Source organism: Nicotiana tomentosiformis, chromosome 10, assembly GCF_000390325.3.
Source record: "Nicotiana tomentosiformis chromosome 10, ASM39032v3, whole genome shotgun sequence".
Lineage (NCBI taxonomy): Eukaryota > Viridiplantae > Streptophyta > Magnoliopsida > Solanales > Solanaceae > Nicotiana > Nicotiana tomentosiformis.
Genome location: NC_090821.1, coordinates 61,122,902 through 61,141,815, shown reverse-complemented (window position 1 = coordinate 61,141,815; position 18,914 = coordinate 61,122,902).

Here is an 18,914-nt window from a genome sequence, read left to right as displayed (position 1 = left end):
TTGTGTCTAACCCTGACTTGAGGAAATTAGGAACCTTAGATTACTTGCTAAGTGAAATCCATGTGAGCGGTATATATGTGAAGTGACGAGTACTTATGCGTCGCCAATTTACCCGTTTTCCATGTTTCTCTATTTTTCTTATATTGTCTTTTCCTATGTCAAATTGCTACGTGTTATGCTAGTGTTGTTCAATTTATCGTTCTTATCATGTTTACGGATTTTCTAGTGATAATAATATTTTTATTTCAAAGCTGAAATTGATATTATGGAACCAAATAACGAAGTAAAGTTTTTACTTGTTATTCTATCTCCCTGTTGTTGTTTGTGCATTTCATTATGGTAAGGGAGAGTGTTAATGCACGAAGGGTGATGCCGTGCCATATTGTGAGTGTTAATGCACGAAGGGTGATGCCATGCCATATTGTGAGTGTTAATGCACAAAGGGTGTGCCGTGCCATATTGTGAGTGTTAATGCACGAAGGGTGATGTAGTGCCATGATATGAGAGTTAATGCACGAAGAGTGATGCCATGCCATTTCTATTAATTTTATAGTGAGATTGAGAGTAAAAGCACGAAGGGTGATGCCGTGTATTTTTTCTTACTGTATTCACTATTCCTGTTGATTCATGGTATATTGACTGCTCCAGTGATCATTCTGTGGTAATTCTTTATCTTGTATTCCCCTCAGTATGTTCCCCTCCCGACATTTCCTATTTAGTTCTTCTTTCCTATTATTTGTATATACATTATTAAATTGTACATGTTGATTTATAGGTGCTTTGTCTTAGCCTCGTCACTACTTCGTCGAGGTTAGGTTTGACACTTACCAGTACATGTGGTCGGTTGTACTGATACTGCACTCTGCACTTTCTGTGTAAATTTTGATACCGGCCCAGGTTGATCGAGATTTTACTATTGGTCCTCTGTTCGGAGACTCAAGGTAGATCTGTCGGCGTTCACAGACCTTGAAGTCCCCGCCTATCTTTTCTATTCTACTGTTTCTTTCATTCAGATAGTTGTATTTCTTTCAGACTATTACTTGTAGTAAATTCTAGAATGCTCGTGAATTGTGACTCCAGATCCGGGTGGTAGTAATTAATATAGTTTTATGATATTCCGTACTTATTATATTTCATCTTAGTTAATTATTGTTATTTATTGAATGGAAACAAGGAATTGGTTTAACGATTTTCTAACATTGGCTTGCCTATCAAGTGAAATGTTAGGCGCCATCACGGTCCCGTCGGTGGAAAATTTCGGGTCGTGACACGTGTACACGAGGTGACGAGTGTGTACACGGACTAAATGTGAAGGATTATATTTTTAAATTATGAAGATCACTGTTGCATATTAATTAAATTATTAAATCTTGTTATATTATCCATCATTGATTTGATTTATATACTTTAAATTTGCTTAACCTTTTCCTGCTGATTGTTTTATCTGTTTAGTTGGAACTTGGTTTCTTTTATTCTATGCATTATTTGAAGTTAATTTTTTTTAAATTAAATATTATTAATATAAAGTATTTGACATTTTTAAATTTGGTATTGAAGCAACATATTAAAGACTTTGAAATATTATTTTGCTGAATTGTTTATTCTTGAATATTTTTGTAAGATTTTTGTACTCATTGTGATGGACCCGTGAACTCTTTATTGTGGAAAAATATTATTGACAATTTATTTTGGCATGAGCCGTGAGCTCTTTATTGTGAAAAATATATTATTGTTGAATTATTTTGGCAAATTAAATTATTTGAGTACTTGAGGTGCAAATTGTGATATATTGTGATATTGATACACATACGGTGGTATAAGATCTGGGTATTGAAACACATGCGGTGAGATAAGGGTGGCTTGATATGCGTGGCTAGTAGGGGAAACTACTAGAAGTCATGCAGTGTGAGAAGGATGGCTAAAACGCGGGATGCTATTTCGGAAAAAATATTTTCTTTAAAGTAAATTATGAAGGCTCCCGCGGTGAGATAAGGAAATGAGATATTGTGAATTTATTTATGATTTGGGACTACGAGGCGGTACCTCGGGAATGCCCTTGTTGATATTGATTTATGGCAGCAGTTGCCTTGATTTATTTGTTGTGATTTTCTTAAAGCTGAAAGGAATTCTGTTTTGATTCCACGAGATATTATTTGCCATTATTTTGTGTAATTAAATAGTGACATGCTACTTGATTCATTTCCATTGTCTTATTTTATTATATTGTTAAATATTTTACCATGCAATTATCATTTTTCAGTAGGGCCTGACCTGACCTCGTCACTACTCTACCGAGGTTAGGCTTGGCACTTACTGGGTACCGCTGTGGTGTACTCATATTACGCTTCTGCACACCTTTTTGTGCAGATCCAGGTACTCCTTACCAGCCCCGACATCAGTGAGTTACCTGTACACGGAGGCTTTGAGGTATATCTGTCAGCGTCCGCAGACTCCGGAGTCCCCTTCTATCATTATTATGTTGCTTCCTTATTTTCTTCAGACCTTGATATATATATATATATATATATATATATATATATATATATATATATATATATATATATATATATATATATATAGAGAGAGAGAGAGAGAGAGAGAGAGAGAGAGAGAGAGAGAGAGAGAGAGAGGGGGGGGGGGAGAGATTGTGGATAAAATTCTTAGAAGCTTGTGACTTATTCCTACGAGATTTTGGGAGTTGTAATTATTTAAAGTTTTAAATTTTTATTTTTATTCCGTATTGATAGGCTTACCTAGTCTTAGAGATTAGGTGCCATCACGACATCTTACGGAGGGAAATTGGGATCGTGACAAAATGGTAAGATGATTTATTGCACATATATGATTACCATGTATGATTTTATGTGACCTGTATGCATTCATGACGTTCCTAATCTTAGTATTACCACTTGCTACTAAGTTGCATAGTACACTAATTTACAAGAATATATCTGAAAGAATTTTGTGTCTTTCAATATTATATCCTACATAAATTTGTTATATACTTTTTTAACAAGTTACTCGGCTTACTCAGTCACAAATTTGGAATAATTTGCTTTTTACTAAGTAAAATCATTTTAATATACTAACTAAATATAACAGTTAATGCCATCGCAAGATGCATTTTAAATTTTTTAAAATTATTGACTATTTCAAATAAAAATATTCACCATAATAGAAAGTACATAAGATATGTTATATTATGACTATGATACTGTTATTGCTTCATGCACATAACCATCTCAATTTCAGTTGATCAAAATTCAGACAATCGAAGTACAATTAGCAAAATCATATGTATCTTATAATATGCCACATAAATATTCATCTAACTAGGTGATAAAAGTATTAGTAATTTAAAGATGGATACTAGCTGAGACCATGTAAAAATCCAAAACACTAAGGTGTTTTTAGGCCTATAATACCAGTTGATGAAGAGATAATATTAATTTCAATTTGTATCATATTAGTTAGTTATTTAGTTATTTATACTCTCTTTATTAATGATATATCTAACTAACATCTTCCCAGGTTCAAACAATATCTATTCATTTTGACCTTGGCAATGAAGTGACCATGTGGCGATCCACATTTGATCATTCACAGAAATTTATATTTTATTCTTTATGTATATATATTTATTCTTATTCTATTTTAATAATATAAAATAATGTAACTTGGCATACACGTGCAACGCACGTGACGAGAAACTAGTTGAAAAGAAATGTATGAGCTAAAAAATATGTATCATAATTCAATATAATTTGAGGTTATTGTTTACTCTTTGAATATATGACTAACTTATTTTGCTGCTTTGCTAATCGACATTTATTTAGATTGAATTGGTTTTCTATTTCATTTTGTTGTAAATATCGTTCAGAAATGTAAAATACTAAAGGTGTTAATTTGATTTTTCTCCTTTTCATGAGTTTTAAGTCTGTTTACCCGTAAAATCGGATAACAATTAAATTTATACGCGATTCTAAGGATACGTGCTATAGTTTGACACAAAGGTGAGAGATTATATTAACGTATAAACGAACAATAAAAATACGGATACAACCTTCACAAATGGAATAAAGGCCTGCCTTATGAAATTGATTCCCCTTTAGCCAAAAATAGTGAAATTATGCAAGATAGAGCAAAAATGAGTTAGGAACTAGAAATGATAGTATATTGCTTGGGAGTGTATTACAATGTCCATCTCAATAACTTAGTCTCCTATATTATTGGGGAAAATCTCCCCTTTTTGGCATTATTCTATAAGAAAGCATGGGTGTTTCTGACTGTTGGCCACCTTTTTCACTAATATCGTGATTTACGCTATAATAATCAGTTAGTGGCAAGAGTTATGGACCCTTGTCGCCTGAGCTGGCGGAGCTTCCTCCGAGGCCATTAAGAACGGGACCGGTTATGTCTTCGATAAACTCGAGGGTAGGTCTGATGGTCTTGAGGACTGGCTTCGATAGAGCTTTCGATCATATCCGATCTTGGCCGTCCATGTCGGATATCTGAATTTCGATATCGGTACCGGTTTCACTCGTGACTTCGATTTCCATTTAAATGTCGTTCCAGATGCTCGATCGAGCCTCGAGTTTGGTTTTACCCGTATACAGATAGTCTCCTCATTTTTAGAGAGTAAATGACAAATAATGATTTGAATCCTCGATCTCCACCCCGATATATCATGACATAAGCAACATAGGTAACCGAAACATCCCGTCGGTACAGTTTTCAAGGCATTTAATGCGGGTCAGTCGATGGTCGGCCATTACCGGCATTGAACCGTCACTAAAAAATTATAAGTACCCCCTCCCCCCCCTCTTTATTTTTCAAACTTTACTTCCAAATCTCTTATTGTTTTTTCAGAGATCCCAATTCTAGCATCCAAATTTCTTGAACTTTCAGCAACACTTATACCATTCTAAATTTCTTTTCCTTTGTTCTAAAATGGTGAAAACCTCTAAAACTATTCCGCAAAGGGAGGCCGCTTTTTCATCAAAGCTCGCTGGTGACGGAGCTGCGGTAGAACATCCCCTAGAGGAATTCATTCCGACAAAGTGCCCTACTATTGTTGATTTTAAGATTGAGAAGACATCCTCGGTACCGGGTCGATGCGAGCCGGTCTCGAGGTACATATGTACAATTACCGATGACCTCCTCCCCCAAGTTAAAAAGGATTGCAATCGGGTCGATAATGTCACGACTCAAAATCTACTAGTCGTGATGGTACCTAACCCAATCCGCTAGGTAAGCCAAATAATATCTATCAAATTTCAATAATTTTAATAAGACAATTAAAAGGAATTATCTAAATCTTATACATTTTTCAATGACTGGTAGTACAAATCATGAGCTTCTAAGAATATAGTTTACAAAGTTGATATGAAATAAATACATCATCTGTTTGAAAAATACATAAATAAAGTTTTAAATTTCTAAGGCTACCATGACCAAGAGGCAGCTACAACAGGGACGCAGGTACATCTTCCAATTCAACTCCCATCGAACACAGCAACATCGGCATTCGAAATATGCACACAATGTGCAGGAAGTATAGTATGAGTACAACTGACCCTATGTACTCAATAAGTAACAAACCTAACTTTAGGTTGAAAGTAGTGACGAGCTTGAACAAAGGTTGGGTCCAACACCAATAGCCAACAACAGTTCATAACAACATAAAGCAATTTAATAAAGAAGTAACTCAGAGATAAAATGCTTGGCTTTTTAATAGTTTTCCGAAAATAGTTCCGCCTTTCAAGTATATCAGTAAAAACCCAACTCTTTTACCAAAATCGTTGAAAATACGAGTAGGTTTGAAAACTGTGAGTTTTTCTAAAACTCCTTTCAATAGTAAATATGATGTTTCATTTTCTTCTAGATAGCATGTGTGAAATACCTCTCTATGCCCACATATAAACGTGTGTAAAAAGTCATGAATGACGTGATACCGTACAATATGAGAAAAATGCATCTCTACGCTTGTATGTCATGTGCATGTTAAATGCGATGCGACTCAGTAGAAAAACCATATGCATACTCTCAGAGTCTCAATTCACTCAGTCCTCCGGGTCACTCAGTCCTCACAGTCACTCAATTCTCCCAATCACTCAACACTCACACTCAGTAGGTACCTGCGTTCACTAGGGGTGTGCAGACTCCAGAGGGGCTCCTACAGCCAAAGCGCTATAATCTGCACGGACAACTCATGTGCTCCACGGACAACTCACGTGCCATAGTATCAAGATCAGAATCCGCATGGAAAACTCACATGCTGTACGGACAACTCACGTGCCATAGTGTCAAGATCAGAATCCGCACGGACAACTCACATGTTGCATAGACAACTCACGTGCCATAGTATAAATAACTTACAATCAGGCCCTCGGCTTCACTCAATCATCAATCTCTCCAGTCTCATTCACAGGCTCACAATGTCATGAAACTAGCTCGACAACAATGATATGATGTATCAATAAACAAAAACTGAGACTGAGATATGGTATGAATGCATGAATATGACCGAGTACAAAATATCAATGAAATCAGTGAGATGACAGCAAGAAACAACCTCTATGGGTCCTAACAATATCATCATAAAGCCTAGACATGATATCTAGCATGATTTGACACCTCAATTACTTAATCACATGGTGAAAGCACATATATCAACAATATAGGACCATTAAATAGTGCCATGGAACAACTGAGTCACAATTCACAGGGTGCACGCTCATACGCCCGTCACCTAGCATGTGCGTCACCTCAATACCAATCACATAACACGTAATTCGGGGTTTTATACCCTCAGCACTAAGTTTAAAAGAGTTACTTATCACAAACAAGCCAATTCCAACGCCGAGCAAGACAAGCGATGCTCCAAGAATACCATCTCACGCGTGGCGACCTCCGAACGGCTCAAACTAGTCAATAACAACTCAAATACATCAGATAAAACCCAAGAAAATAATTACAAATGATAAAGATCGAATCCTAAGTCAAATCCCAAATACGGCCAAAATAATCATACATGGGCCCGCACCTCAGAATCTGACAAAACTCACAAAATCCGATAACTCATTCAATTACGAGTCCAACCATACTAGTTTCACTCAAATTCGACTCCAAATCGGTGTTCAAAACTCAAAAATTCATATTATGAAACTTTAGGTCAAAACCCCCAATTTCCTCTTTAAATTCATCAATCAATTGCCAAAAATGAAGATAGATTCATGAAATATAATCAAAACTGAGTGTAGAACACTTACCCCAATTCTTGTGATGAAAATTGCTCCAAAAATCTCCTCAATCCGAGTCCTACATCTCAAAATATGAAGAAAGAACAAAACCCTCGATTTTATAACTCTGCCAAGCACTTCCGCATTTGCGGTAAAACTGTCGCATATGCGGTAAAAATTCGCACCTGCGGATGTCAAATCCCGATTCTGTGAAGCCTTACGCACATGCTATTCCAAATCCCGCATCTGCGCTCACGCAGGTGCGCTATAAAATCCGCTTCTGCGGTCTTCCTTATCCAGCCTCTTTTCACTTCTGCGTCTCCACTCACGCTTCTGCGACCGTTGTACCTGCGCAAACTAGCCGTAGGTGCGGTCACACCAGAACCAGCAACAACCAACAACCAACAATAGCAACATGAAGGAAAATGATCCGAAATTGATCCGAAACACGCCCGAGCCCCTCGGGACCCCGTCTAAACATACCAACAAGACCCATAACATAACACAGACCTACCCGAGGCCTCAAAACACACATAACAATATCGAAACGATGAATCACACCTCAATTCGAAATCTATGAACTTTGAAACTTCTAACTTCCACGACCGATGTCGAAACCTATCAAATCATGTCTGATTGCCCTCAAATTTTGCACAAAAGTTACATTTGACATTACGGACCTGCTCCAACTTCCGGAATTGAAATTCGACCCCAATATCAAAAAGTCCACTCCCGGTCAAACTTTTTAAAATTCCAACTTTCGCCATTTTAAGCCAAATTCCACTTCCAAATCACGATCCGGATGCGCTCCTTAGTCTAAAATCACCCAACGGAGCTAACGGAACCATCAAAAATCCAATCCGAGGTCGAAATCTAAAATGTCAGACTTGGTCAATCTCTTTCAAATTTAAAGCTTCTAGCTGAGAATCATTCTTCCAAATCAATTTCGAATAACCTGAAAACCAAAACCGACGATTCACATAAGTCATAATACATCATACATAGCTACTCATGCCCTCAAACAACCGAGCGAAGTGAAAATGCTCAAAACGACCGGTCGGGTCATTACAGATAAGCATGTGGTGGTACCCTCGCCCGAGGAATCGATCACTACCCATGTGGAAGGTTTTTTAAGTGTTTATACTTACCCTTTCACATTGAGCCCTTTAAACCCTATCATCGTTGCTTTTTGCAAGACTATGATGTGACCCTTGGCTAGATCTACCCTTTCTTCTGGAGAATAGTGATCCTCCTCCGTTATTTTGTGAGCAAGATCGAGGGATGCCCCTTTACCCTCGATCACCTTATGCGTTTTTGTAGTCGCTGGCTCTATCGAGGAGGAATGATCAAGCTTTATCGCTGGGCCACTAAGGCCCTGTTCTCGAGCATAGACAAGGCTGAGATCGAGGTTGGATGGGACGATTTGTTCGAATAAGGACTTCAGACCTGATCCATGCTGAAGACATGCCGTTTCCTGAAAGATGGAACATGAATCGTAAGCATTGCTTCGCCTTGAATGTCCAAATTTGTCTTTTTACTTATTATCTTCTTTCCTCATCTATGTTCTTGGTGTTGCAGCTATAGCTTATGTGCCAGACGTAATCACCGATCTCAAGCAATGGGTCGAGGGCCTAGTGTCGCAGAGATCATACTCCGAGCGTGCTTGGATGTAGTTATCAAAGGATCAATGGGAGGCCCGTAATCATGGTAACTCTCTTTCTCAGAACAGTTATCACTTAGGGATTCCTTTCGAGCTTACTCGTCTTTTTTACTTTGTAGGCCTCGGGAAGGATGTAGTAATGAGGCCCCCATCTGATGAAGAAGTCCTTCCCCATCCATCAGTCTCGAATCCGGTGAGGGAGAAAAAGAGGAAAGGGCCCCCTAACTCCACTGATTCGGAGAGGCAGAGGCCCAAAAAGAAGCAAGCATGCAAAACCAAGGGTTGTATCGGTTCTCTATCCCCGAACGTAGCCCACCGTTTAGGTCTTCTGAACCGCCTCGTCATGAGGAGATTGGTGAGGGAGCCTCAGCTGAAGCACCAGAAAGGGTCGCGGCCACTCCATCCTAAGCTAAGGGGGTCGAGAGTTAGACTGGGGGCGAGGCTCCCCGAGTAGCTGAAGATGTACTGAGGGACGATCTCAGAGTGATTGATATTTTCGAATCCCCTCAATTTTCGGACGCCATTGTCCGCGAGGCCAATATGTTGGAGGGTCGCTCTTGCGAGGGTACTCAGGGGGCGGTTGATATCCACGACTTCTTGGATGGGGGTGAAGTTCGCTGTATTGGGAGATATCACTAGGCTTAGTGACTTACCGGTGCCAAGGAAAGTATTGTCATCGGGCACTACCGGGTCTTCCTCGAGCCCAAAACTAGTGGACCAATTTCCGGCCCCAAGTGTTAACCCCGACCATAGGCGTAACATACTGCTTTCTATCCCAGAGGATGTCCGGGTTTTCTTTCACCTTGTGGGGATTGCTAGCTACCTCAGATGCTTGGAAACCGATGAAGACCAAGCCATGATGAATGCAGTGGGGGCCTCCTGCCTGTTCAACGAGGCCCAACATGCTCTGAATCGGGTAACTTCGATCGCCATTCCCTTATCTCCTTTCAACCTAGAGTTGTGGGTACTTCTAACATCTTCTCCCTTGCTTGTAGGCTTCGGTTATGCACCACGAGGCTTTCCTTCGAATCTGGGAGGAGCGCGAGGCTGAGGTTCAGGACCTCACTGAGAAAAATGATACCTACAAGCTTCTTAGTGAGAAGCTTCAGACGGATTTAGTGACGGCTCGAGATGAGCATGTTGAGATGGACGAGCAGGTATTCCGAGTTTTTCACGATAGACGAAATGAAGATAGTGACTAACGATCCGATCCTGCAGGTCCGGCAAAGGCTTGAACAGATCAGGGAGCTCTAGGCACTGGTAGATGCATTTCAAACTGAGGCTGAGGTGTTCAAGAAAAATATGGACATCTTAACCTCGAAAAAGGAAGTTGTGCAAGCGCAACTGGAATCGGCTGAGACCCAGTTGCGAGCTGCAAAAGGGAAGGCCTCGGAGAAGGTTATAAAAATTGAGGTGCTTCAATCCCAACTAGACTTGGCAACTTTTGATAAGGCAAGCCTAGCTGATGAACTCGAGGTAGCCAGATCCAAGACTGCTGCGGCAAATACCAGGACCGATGCTAAAGTGGCCCAATACAAGGTTGATATCGAGGTCATCTAGGCGCAGGCCAAGAGCATGGTGCATCATGCAAGGTGGAAAGCTCGAAGGGAGGCCCTCGAGGAAGTCCATGCTCAAGGCTTCGATATACCTGCTGAAATTGAGAAAGCCAGGGCAGAAGAAACAAAGACCCGAAAGCTGGCCTTTCCCGAGGAAGATTCCGAGAGTTTGAGAGAATCTGAGGGTAGAGAAGATACTGAGAGTGAATATGCTGCCTCCGATTAGAGATGTGCCTTTTAGGCCTTGATGTCACCCAAACTCACACTACACATATAGGTAGTGAGGCGGTCGAAGCAATAATAAAAATCCAACGCAAGTTGGGGTCAAATCCACAGGGAGTTAGAAATGGGATTAGGTATATATTTAGTGTAATTATATGATGTGCCTCAAATTACACTTCCACATTCTTATTTGTTGTATCTATTTCTACTTTAAGCTATTGATTGCAATTATAAAACTAGAAGACAATATTTTTGGTTTTGGTTGTTTTTCAAATGATAAAGGATCTAGGGTCGTGACTTCCACCTAGGTGGTTACCTAATAGGTTGTAAACTCTAGGACAAGTTTATTTTGCTGGGGTTGTAATATAGCAATCACACGCAATTACCCACTCTATACCTCTTGGTAGTTTGAGTGATTTTGCCCAATTTGGCTTTCTCAAGTCCAAATGGGTATTGCACAAAACAAGTGATATATGCTCAAGTTGGGTCTTACTATCTCTAGAATCAACCCTTTAATTGGGGCTATCAATTTTTTGAATTTACCCCAATTTCTTGTTAGCCAGGTTTTCCTAGACTTAGTCTCTCTTTCTCAAGTATAGACTAAGTCAAATAGGCATAAATCAATGTTTGCAACCATTAATTCTTGATTTCAAGAAAGAACTAGGCTAAATATCACTAGCCCAATCACAAACAAGCCCTAAATCAAACACCCATTAAGTACCCACACTAGGGTTGGGCCACAACCCTAGCTAGAAATTTAGCTACTCATGAAAAATGAAGAAATTAAAGAAGAAATTAAGATAGAATCCATAATAATTGATTAGGGAAATAAAATCTAATGTTTAGAAGCTAATCTAGTACAATATTACTCAAAACAGTAAAGAAAAATTGCTCAGGTGCTCTACCAAAATAAAACTTAACCTAAAAATGACAAAACATTCTATTTATACTAAGCTAAAAATATCTGACGAAAATGCCCTTGTGGAGGTTGTGCGACCGCACAATTATGTGTGCGGTCCGCACAATTATGTGTGCGGTCCGCACAAGTAGACTTGGCTTGACAGGTTTCATCTCTGCGGCCACACAATTCTGGGTTGCGGCCGCACTCCCTCTTCTTCTGCGGACCGCACAGTTATGAGTGCGGCCGTACTCTTGCTTCTGCGGCCGCACAATTATAGTGCGGTCTGCACTCCTTGACTTTGGACTTGAACATGGCTCTATGATTCTTCTCTTCTGTGGACCGCACAATTATGAGTGCAGCCGCACTTGACATCCTGCGGTCGCTCAATAATGGTGCGGTCCACTCTTCTTCATAGCCCGAAAATACAATTCTCTGAACTACATCTTCTGCGGCCGCACTAGAATTGTGCGGTCCGCATTTTGCCTTAAAATTCTGTCAGAGGTCGCCCTTAGGTTCTGCGGCCGCACTCACTTTTGTGCGGTCTGCACTATGCCCCCTTTTGCCTTGTTTTGGTCCTTGTCCAAATTTACTCTTTCTTGAGTTGATTTTCATTTCTTTGGCTCCTATTGCAACACTCCTGCAAACAAGCACATTTCATTAGTTTTCGGGAATACCTTTAAGCAATTTTTGTCTAAAACGAAAGTAAAAGAGCGCAAATAAGTAGTTAAAATCCCTACTTATCAACTCCCCCAAACTTATGCTTTTGCTTATCCTCAAGCAAATAAGGTAATTCCCACCTCCACAAGACAATAACTATCTTCGCTGGCCTAAGGTGAATCAATCACACATCAATTGGGACCAACAATTACCCACAACACATATAAATTATCAACAACGCAACGATTTGACTTTTTGAGTACAATAGTTTTAATGTGACACTAAAGCATCAAGAGTTGACTCTATTCATCAAGGAAGCTAGCTCTTTCACGTTGGTCATTGTGGATCCCAAACTCCTCCTCCTTTAGTCTCCATTAGCAAATCTCACTTTAGAATGAAACACTCGAAGCAAGGATTGTGAAAAGTTCGCTCTTCTCTCTCAAAAGAGCGTCACAAGTCCGGCTTTAAGTACCATAAGCTTGCCTCTCATGTAAATCACCACTAATGTAACCTCACTCAATCTTGAAATCATGTAGGGCTTTTGCGGGATGTAATGAAGTCTTTTGGACCAAGGTAGGACTTGTTGGAATAGAATGGTTTCATCTTTCCTTAAGCACTCCATTTTCTCTTTTTGGCTCATACTTTATCGACTCTTTAAGTCATTTTCTTTTTCCTCGGGGGAACTAGAGAGACGTGACGTCACTCTTTCTTGGCTATGATATTCATTTTTCTCCTTTTCTATTTACTTCATGCCTTTCATCTTTGCTTTTCTTTTAATCCCTTCAACTTCTTACTTTATTCACTTTGTTTTTGGCATTTTGCTTTTTGTTCTTTCTTTCTTTCCTTTACCTTCCCTTTTCTTCATTTATTTCCTCTTCTTTGTACCTTTATATCACCTTCAAGCTCCTCGTCTCTCCCCCAAACTTATATTTTTGACAATTATTTCTCAAGAATGCTAAGGAAAGATCGGGTGCCAAGAGAGGGTCATTACAAAACGGATAAAGGCTTGTAACGTGGTTATTGAAAGAAAAAGGGCTTCGGCTCAAAGGGGTTGACTAGGGATATCACATTGGTAGGCTATGGAAGATTTCAAACTACAAATTAGAATAAGGAGAGCCTGGAATCATTTCTCAAGCCAATCTATGCTTAGAATTTCGCCTAGAAAAATATTCGAGGCAAGTTCTAGACTATTAGAACGGGTACTTGGACTTGCATCTAAATATCTCACCTCTCACGCTTCTGGATTGCTAAAGATAACGTAGTCAAGGGCCCACAACAACCCTAGCTAAGATAGAGAATCACAAATGGATCAACTGAACCACTCGATGACTTCTTAAGTCAACACAAGAGTCAAAAGGTCACAACTAGAGCTATTTTCTGCCAATAACTTATTTTTAACCATAAGATCATAGGTAAATGTGTTGGTACCAAGTGAAACATTCTTGAGACCCTTTTATTCATTACTACTATATTTGCCTATACATAAAAGAAAACAGACTCAATCCCTTAAGAAGGTTGTCACACCATCCATCGTTGGGAAGAGCCACCTGGTTCACACAAAATCTACCTTTGGAAAGGACTGTGGCATTAAGAAAGCCAAAGGTTTATTGTTCATTCAAAATGAAAAAGAAGCTAACAAATCAACAAGAAGCTACTAGAGTAGATAAGAAGTTATACTACTAAAGGAAAACAAACTAAAGAAGCTATGAAGTAAACTACGGTAAGTGAAATGAATATACAAACCGAAGTAAATTGAATATATACATAAGGGAAATGAATATATACATCAAATAAGAGGGAAGAATATATACATACCAAAGAGAAAATAAAGATAAAAGAAAAACAATAGTATAAGAGTTATTACAGGCCAAATGTCAATCAATCAAAATAGACCACCCCCAAATGAAAATAAGCATTGTCCCCAATGCTTAACAAAACTAAGAACAGGGAAGGGTAGAGAGTTAAGAAAACTCCCTATGTGGTCTCGGTCTGCATGGTATCTACAACACCCTCGGTATCCTCTAGCTGTATCTCATCATCGCCTGGCTGAGGGCTAACTGGGTTGCTGAGCATCAGGATCATCTCCTCAGCGATGTGGGCAGTCGCAACCGGCTCCTCACACTGGCCGACTGCTACCTCGGATGCCTCAGGTACTGCTGCTAGTGCTGTATGTACTACATGTGCTCCTGACTCTATAAGCAGGTCCAATGGTAGATCTCTGGCAGATGAAATCTTGGTAATCTCTTTTCTCAACTTCTCCACTGACCTCTTCGATGCCTGAGACTTCCGCAGCTTCTTAACCTGTTTGCCCAAATCCTCAATAGCTTTCTCGTGTGCCACCACTGTAGCCACGATAGTCTTCTGGTTGTCCAGAATCTTCTTCAATGTTTCCTCCACTGATGGAGGTACCTGTGGTACTGCTGGGGCTGAAGACTGTGCTGCAATAACACTGGATATGTCAGTCAGCTTTGTAGTGGCTGCCTGCATCGAGTTGTTGAGACTCGCCAATGTATGGGAGACTCGCAGAGTAGTCTGAGGATAAGTAGATGAGGCTGGAACTGATAATGGCACTGATAATGAAGCTAGTGGTCTGGAAGACGACGGTGGTGGCATGGCTGTTATCCCGGTGAAAGGACCGACTGCTGTGGAAGGCTCAGCAGCTGAATCAGTAACTACTACCGCAGGCTTCTCAGACTGGTCAGCGGAGATAGTTGCCTTACCCTTGAACTTCGGGTTGTCCGCACCCTGTAGGTGGTACCATGAGAAAGGCTTCTAGGCCTTTACTTCTGTATCATACTGCCTCGGCTCCACCTTTTGATCTTTGAAGTATTCTGTGAGGAAGTTCGGGTAGGGGTAGGATCTCTCATCCTTCTGAACAGCTAAAGTGATGTTTGTGGTAATGTCAATTGTGACTTGTGTGCAAAATTTGAGGTCAAGCGGACTTGATTTGATAGGTTTCGGTGTCGGGCATGGAAGTTTGAAGTTTTAAAATTCATTAGGCTTGAATCGATGCACAATTCGTGTTTTTAGCATTGTTTGATGTGATCTAAAGGCTCGACTAAGTTCGAATGATGTTTTAGGACTGGTTGGTATATTTGGTCGAAGTCCCAGAGGCTTCGGGTGAGTTTCGGATGGTTAACGGATCAAATTTGGACTTAGAACAAGTTGAAACTTGCTGCCTACTAATGCAATCGCACCTGCGAAACTTATCTCGCAGGTGCGAGCTCGCAGAAGCGAGCCTGGATTGCGCAGAAGCAGATTTGGGGCTGGCCTAGGGCTAGGTCGTAGGTGCGTGAAGGTCTCCACATCTGCGAGCCCATAGGTGCGAGCCATGCTCCGTAGATGCGGAGTGAAGGGGGCAACTGGATTCCGCAGAAGTGGTTTTGGCGACCGCAAAAGCGAGGCCTCAGAATTGGGGAGGACCTCGCATCTGCAAGACCACATATGCGGTTAAGTTTCCATAGAAGCGGAAGTACTAGCAGAACACTTAAATACAAAGGTTCGCGATTTTTCTTCATTTTAAACATTTTGAGCTCGGGTCTTGGCGACTTTTGAGAGCATTTTGGAGGGATTTCTTGAGGTAAGTCTCTTGTACTCATTTTTTGATCAATAATATTGTTTACCCATTGATTTTTCCACCTAGATTGTGTATGTTTAAGGTGGAATTTGGAAGTTTGAGGCTAGGAATTTGGAGATATTAATTTGGGGATTAGAGTGGCGACTTGGTGTTTGATTTTGGTAATTTTGGTATGGGTGAACTCGATATTGAATGGGTGTTCATATTTTATGACTTTTACCCGATTCCGAGACGTGGGCCCGAGTCGACTTTTTGGGGAGATTTTTTTATTCTTCGCTAAAGTCATAGATTTATGATTTAAATTAGTTTCTTGTAGTTGTATTCATGTTTTGTAATTGCTTTTGGCTAGATTTGGGCAATTCGAAGTTGGAAAGTCGAGGGAAAGGCATTCTTACCAATTGATTGAGCGAGATTTGAGGTAAGTGACTTGTCTAACCTTGTGTGGGCGAAATCCCCCTAGTATTTGGTACTATAGTAACAATTGTGATATGTGAGCGCCGTGTATGCGAGGTGACGAGTGAGTATACAGGCTAATTTGTGAAAATTTCGGTTCTTGTTGAGTAGATTTCTTTTAAATTCCTTAACTAAGTTGCCTTTGCATGTGTAGGTGTCATGTTTAGCCTAGTATCGCATGTTTTTGTGTCTTAACCGTTACTTGAAATTCGTGTAACATGCTTAGTTGAATTACTTGTTTCCTTGATTATTATATTCGGTCTTTAACTGTAGGATTCCTTGCTTGCATATTTACTTTTGGGACTACGAGGCGATATCTCGGGAGATCCCCCTACTTGCATATTTACTTTTGGGACTATGAGGCGGTACCTCGGGAGATTCCCTTATCGTGCATATTTACTTTTGGGACTACGAGGCGGTACCTCGGGAGATCCCCCTGTTGTGTATTTACATTTGAGACTACGAGGCGGTACCTCGGGAGCGCCCCTATTGTTTACCTCTATTTGATGTGTTGTTACCTTCGTGAAATTTCTTACTGTTCATTTCTTAGTCATTTCGTTGTATTATAATATTTTCTGCCTCATTTTCTCTTATTCCAGTAGGCCCTGACCTGACCTCGTCACTACTTTACCGAGGTTAGGCTTGGCACTTAATAGGTACCGTTGTGGTGTACTCATACTACACTTCTGCACATTTTTTTATGTAGATTCAGGTTCTTCCTACCAGAACATATAGCAGTGAGCTGGACCGCACGTGGAGACTTCAAGGTATATCTGCCAGCGTCTGCAGACCTCAGAGTCCCCATCTACCCTTACTATATTTTTTTCCTTATTCTCTTTAGACTCTGATGTATAGAGACACTTAGTATTATTTAGTCTTAGAAGCTTGTGATTTATTTCTACCGAATTTTGGGAGTTGTAATTATTAAAAATTTACAGTTCTTGTTTATATTTCATATGTTGAGATTTGAGTTCAGTTTTGTATTCTGTTATTCCGCAAATTGTTAGGCTTACTTAGTCTTAGAGACTGAGTGTCATTACGACATCCTACGAAGGGAAAACTAGGGTCGTGACATATACATGCTCGTTTGATGAAACCAATATGTGTACTCGGAAATAGCTGATCCTTACTTGTGATCAAATTCTGATTTTTGCATGATCAACTTTTGCTGATAAATGGGGGGATAAGCTGCTATAGAGTAGTAAGGTTACATAAGCATATGTATTGACCTTTGCAAGTTACACTTTCCAGCCAAAGTACTATGGTGATGACTATGAAAAGATGTTGGAGTACATTGGTACTTGGCATTGTCTAAGCAACTACTTGTCTATCCAACATAAAAATAAAGGGCAAAACAAAAGGAACAGTAGTGATAACCAAGAAAGTAAGCTTTATCAGTTCTTTCATAGTTTTCTCTTTCAAGTCTCCATAGAACTGAGAATGTGAGGAGTTGTTATACTCTGATATGAGTATTCTTTCTAACATTTGTATATTAATTGATGCTTGGTTTTTAAGTATTATTCCCTTTGACCAAGGCTTAAGGTTCTGTTAATTTTATACTTAAATAGTTGGCTTAAGCTTCTTCTTTTTTTCCTTCCGTAGGACATTTTTTGGGCTATTGCTTACAGTCTACTCAAACAATATCTGACAGATAATTGTACAGTGGCACAATATTGCCACCCAAGTATTACAATGAAATGTAATCGAGCAATCACCTGCCCCTTCCTTAACCCCCCCCCCCTAAAGAGATAAACAGCCCTATTACAAGTAGGGAGTACTCAGAAGGAAATTTGTTTCTCAGAAAGATTTAATAGTCTAGTGAGTATCCGTGGGAGACTTCCACATAAAAGGCGTGAATCTGATTCTCACTATTTCCTTTCTTTTCCCTCTCTTTTTTTACTGTTAGGCACCACATCCAGCGCCATAGTTATTGGTATGGGTTGTCACTTCTTTCTCTTTAGAAATACCGTCTGCACAAGAGAAGATGATTGTTGAAATGATACACAGGCTGATCAAAATCAACCACATACCCCAAATGCCAACCTGTTCTATATCTTCAACACCTCTTCCTTCCCAGCTTCCCACTGTTGCTTTCAATTCCCTAACCATATTTTGTCTAAGTGGCTATTTTAACAGGTGTTTTGATAAGAGCAGTTCTACTGACTTCTTATCATCAAAAAATGAGTTTCTCTTATCAAGTTAGGAAGGCAGTTGGTTTTTAAGGATGGTTGAGACTTAATAGTGAGTGGTCAAAATAAACTACCTCGTGTTTTGGGTAAAGGGTTCTGACTTTTTGGCAGTGCTTATCCAAATATGGTAGAATACTTGGGCACATGTCTAAATGTAAGAGTCCAGAACCTAAATATGGTCTTTTTGGACTCAAATGACCGAAATGAATGAAAAATAATATTGTGACCAAACTATATATAACACCCTTTTAAAGGGCGCTATACGTATAACGCCTTTTATAAAGGCGCTATGGTCTAACTTTAACAAGACTGTCAGGTATAGCGCCTTTATAAACGGCGCTATACATATTTTGTTGGCCCACCAATAACTCTTATGCGCTTAACTGACATAACAATAATTTAAATGGGTATAGCACCCTTTAAAAGGGCGCCATACCTCAAAAATTTCGACCCCCCGG